Below are 5,245 nucleotides of genomic sequence, written 5' to 3'. Positions count from 1 at the left end.
AGTCAGCAGCACGTGGCGTACCCAAGCGGTTGCCCGTCCAAGTACTGGGCACGCCCGACGTTGATTAACTTCGCTGATCTGACGAGAACCGGTGTATTCAACGAGACAAGGCCCCTGACAGAATAGTCATTACGCGTATTTTAGGTTCATATCTCAAGACTTATGTGCCAGTGTTTTGGCCTAAAATTATAGATAACTTCCAGGTAGATTGGTACTTTTTTTTAATAATGAAGAACGAATACACAGCGACAGACTCTTAGTTTTCGAACAGGTGTAGTTTGTTAGCAGTACAAGCGACATTTGATGTCAGACGTAACACGACAGCACAATGTAATAAGGGTTACGACAGAGAAAACGTTTAGCAAAAGATAATCTCTTTGTGCAGTGCTAATGTCACGGTGACCTAGATTGGTCATGGCGAGACATTCAAATGTTTCGTAACAGTCCAGCAATGTAAGTTACACGCAACAACGCAGAGCCTACGCTAGTTGGCAGTAACTGACAGTCCGATATGTATCGTAACGGCTTCAAAAGCTGACGGCTATTGCATGTAAAGCATAGAATTTGGTACTCACGCTCACGAACTGATTATACTTCTCAGATTAATGCAACCACATAATGTGATATGACACTGTAACAAAAAATGGCTCTAAGCACTATGGTTCTTAACATCTGAAGTCACCTGTCCCTTAGACTTAGAACTACTTAAACCTAACTAACCTAAGGACATCACACACATCCACGCCCGAGGCAGGATTCGAACCTGCGACCGTAGCAGCAGCGCGGCTCCGGACTCAAGTGCCTAGAACCGCTCGGCCGCATCGGACGGCTACAGTGTAACATTTCTGAACAAAAGTCGATCCATACTTTCAGGTGCATGTTAAAGACGAAGTACCAGCTCAATCCGGACAAGGGTGGTGAAGGAAATCGGCCCTGTCCTCAGCGAAAGAAGCATTCCTGCGTTCGTCTGAGTTACTAAAGAAAACCGCGAAAGACTAAATCAGAATAGCGGGACAGGGATTTGAGCCCCATACTTACTTAATGCGAGTCCTCTGTCTTAACCACTGTGCTATAGTAGCAGAGATTCGCAAAACCCCTTATACGTAAAAATTGTTAGTTCTTGTCATGGAGTGCAGTTTAAACATGTTCGCCCAGTTACAGCTGCCGGAGAAAGGAATATTATCATCTCTCAATATAGAATACACTGGTATTCAAAGAACTTTGCTCGCATAGAACAATACGAGCAGAACGGAATCCGAGTCGGTGATTATGCAACTACTGATACGAAGACTGTATGCGTCTGATAGTGTGAGAATATGTATACAGCAGCACGTCGAAGTACTGACTTTACATTTTCAACAGCTAGCAGAGTTGGAAAACGTTGCCAGCAGACTTGTTGAGCGGTAATACTGCGTTTAAAGACTCAAAAGTACTAAGGAAATTGCTGTTGGTGAGGAATCCCTCATCGTTAATTGAGCACCTACACTGGAGCGGCTTAGACTGATTCCTTGCATCTCCTGGAACAACACAAAGTCGAACTGACTGCAAGACACCACCCCTACTTTAATACGAGCCATGGCCGAAATCAAACGTTAACCCGCTAATTTTCGTCAGCAGGATACTTCCTTCCACGTTTTACGATTTCCACTGTAATGCGTGCCAGATTCTGTTCAACACGATGAACGACTGGAACGGATAACTTTCATCTGTGACAAAGTAAGATTGCAACTGTCTGCATTGTGCTTCTGGTAAGAAAGTCATGGATTCATTTTCTTTACCAGCACTATTTTTTTCAGTCTCAAAGAAGACAATTGTTTCGTCTGGACTGACAGTTTTATTAAGACTGATTAGCCGTCAGCAATGGTGTGTTCTTCGTTATCTAAATTTCTCCATGGTATGGGTCCAAGCGCGCAGTCGGTTTGACTGTATTTACTATCCTGGACCGCTTTTCCAAAAATATGTCGTGCGAGTACCTGGCAAGTGATTGTAAGGCAGCATATACACTGATGAGCCAAAAACATTACGACCACCTGCTTAATATCTTGTTTGTTCGTCTCTGGATCGAAATACATCACTGATTCTGCGTTTCAGGTGTCCGACAGTTTGTTGGTAGGTTTGTGGAGGTATGTGGCATTAGATGTCTACGCAAAGGTCATGCAATACGCGTAAATAACGGGTCGCTGATTTGCGTACGCTGTGATGGCGCCTGATACCGACCCAGATGGGTCCCATAGGATTTACATCAGGCGAATACGGTAGCCGAGCCACTAACGTGAGTTCACTATAGTGCTCCTCAAACCACTGTAACACGGTTGTGGTTCCTACCTATGGACATTTATGCTGTTGAAAGATGACATCGCCATCGGCGAAGATATCAAGCATGAAGGGATGTAGGTGTTTCGAAGCTGTCAGCGTGTCTTTAATTACTACCACAGGTCTCATGCAAGCGCAGGGGAATAGCTCCCATAGCAAAATATTGCTCCCACCAGCCTGCGTCAGCGGCATGTTTCCAACCGCCGTTCATCTCGATGATGGCGTTTGTGGAGACGACCATCAATCTAGTGTAGCGATATGTGATTCACTCGAAGAGCCGAAACGTTTCCATTAATCGACGATCGAATCCCTACGGTCCCGTGGTCATTGCAACTATAATTGGCGTTGTCGTTGAGTCAACATGTGAACACGTAGGAGTGGTCTGCTGCGGAGCTCCATGTTCGACAGTGTGCGATGAAGAGCGTGCTCCGAAACACTTGTGCGTGCACCAGCATTGTGCTCTTTCTGCAGAGATGCCACAGATCACCATTTATCCTACTTTACAGAGCAGACAAGCCTCCGAACCTCACGTTCTGTGAAGAGTCGTTGACGTCCAATCATTTAGCACCTAGTGGTAGTTTCACTGTCCTACCTCTTTCCGTAGATGCTCACGACAGTAGCACGTGAACATTCTATCAGCTTCGCCGTTTTCGAGATATTCGTTCACAGGCCCTGCGTAATAACAATCTGCCCTTTGTCAAAGTCGCTTATGTAACGGATTTCCCTATTTTCAGCCCACATCTTCGCTAGGATGATCCCCCGTCCGTGTTTGCTCCGCTTCATGTGCCGCCAACGCCACCAGGCGGTATCCAAATTCGCTAAGGGCAGTGTTCATAATGTTTTGGCTGATCATTGTAATTACTTCGTGTAAGCAGCGTACAGGAACAGTTCATTTACCTGCGAGCAAATAACATAAAATAATTTTTCTTGAATACTTTGTGGAGATGGTAGATGGAAATTTTATTAAATATAACATTGGAAGAAAATTTGTTTTCCATAAGCGACGATCAATAAGTTTCCGTTTTCAGGCGTTGCTGCGACATACAAGAAACGTTGTGCGAGTTCTATGCGGATATATAAACACCGACATGGAGGCAAGAGATTTGTGTGGAATTCGTGCCTTTCTGACGTACTAACGGTAAATGAGGAAACGTGGACTATGGCGACTTTACTACCAAATGCTTCCAAGCAGGACAAAGGTGCTGTTAATCTTTTCTTGGCTGCCGAAGGACAAACACCGGTAGACACATATCGGAAAATGAAGATTGTGTATGGGACAGCATGTCTGTCGAAAATCACCGTTGTGGAATAGTGCTGCTGCACGTACACATATCGCAAATGTCGAGACGCAAAAGTTATCCCAACTCAAGTGGTATACACTCGAGCTCCCGTCCTATAGTCCTAATCCCTTCCATGCGAGTATCACGCCTTGGGTCCCTTAAAAAAGGTCTTGAAGTGTCGACGATTCCTGTCGGACGAGGATGTGCAGCATGCACTTAGGGCTTCTTGTCGCAGTATGACAGGGTGATTTACCAAATGGGTGTATCTTCAACCTGGTGTGTCGGTGGGGCGATTGTCTCAATGCTCATGGCGATACTGGACTGCACGGCCTTCGGGCGGAAAATTTTTGATCGGACCTTATAATTCAGTTACAAATTACATATCCTTCTCACAGAGAAAGTTCCATCTTTCGAACGGTTAACGCCCAATGAAATGATGTTACTTCATTTATGTTGGATCTTCTGAACTCCGCAGCCGCTAATGATAGTTAATGAACGACGCAACCAGCCACAAATACTTGTTGAGTGTTTTGTTTTAGTGCTATAGCCGGTTCCGGGCTACCATGCCCATCTTCAGATGGCTAATACTTTTAGTTACACAGATGTTTTGACCAACAGCATGTCGTCTGCTCCCCCACAGCAAAAGAATATTTGAGTATTTGGTGTTACTTTATAACTTGTTTCAGTAGTAAAAATATTCCAAAGTGCTTGCATTGAATTATATACAACGCAAAATAGTTGCGATCACTTAAATAAGTCTCATGTGATTTTCTAGGTCGATTCATATGATGTAGAGTTCCACACAGCACACCCACCGTAAATAAATTACTGTGGCACATTTCATAATATTCTTAATGTAAGTCTTGAGCCTCACGTTTGTGCTATGGAATTGATGTTTTTGTTTACAATTCAAATATTATCATTAAGTAAAGATACAAAATAGCGTTCATTTCACAATGTCAAGATTATCTTCAGCAAAGATACAAAGATATCGTTCATTTCCTATTGACCAAGTATGTAAACAGAGGAAAGATGATGCGTGATATATGCAAAACATAACATATTTAGTGCTACAAAATATTTGCTCTCTAAGAGTAAACTTATTACTAAAAAACAGTAGGAGAAACAGTTTTTAGTAGGTTCCTTTTTTGCTATCAGTGGAAATTTTTGACAAAATACTTTAAAGCTAGCTGGTTGCATACTATAAATTGGACATAATACGGATATTTGATTATCGTTACTGATTATAAGTTAGTTGCAGCAAATAGAAAATTAAAAAGCTTAAAGATTTCATTACCAACTTTTACATATTTGAAGACACCTTCTCTATCAGAAATCCCCCAACAATTTATTAATTATGTACGTGATGTGCACATACCAGAAAGTATAAGATCCGCATCCGTGAACATTGTAAGCCTGTACACATATAAAACTTTCCATGAAACTAATAAAACCATTAAGTGCAATTTAATAAAAACAAACAGTTTTGCAAGGCAGAGATGTACAAACTCATAAAGATGTTAGAATTATTTGTAGCACATAACTACTTCACATTGAACAAGAAAGTCTATATGCAGCCAGGTGGCCTAGCAATGGGAAGCAGTTTTGCAGACCTTTTAGCTGATATTTACATTAACCATTTGGAAAATAAA

At 42.4% G+C, this 5,245-nt stretch overlaps 1 pseudogene; it reads right to left on the bottom strand.

Annotated features, from left to right (window-relative positions):
• LOC126472206 (5S ribosomal RNA) lies at positions 1-119 on the bottom strand (annotated as a pseudogene).
• Between the last annotated feature and the right edge of the window lie 5,126 nt (positions 120-5,245).

The sequence above is a fragment of the Schistocerca serialis genome, chromosome 3 (assembly GCF_023864345.2).
Source record: "Schistocerca serialis cubense isolate TAMUIC-IGC-003099 chromosome 3, iqSchSeri2.2, whole genome shotgun sequence".
Taxonomy (NCBI): domain Eukaryota; kingdom Metazoa; phylum Arthropoda; class Insecta; order Orthoptera; family Acrididae; genus Schistocerca; species Schistocerca serialis.
The sequence above is the reverse complement of the archived record's forward strand: the minus strand, read 5'-3'. Positions and strand labels throughout refer to the sequence as shown.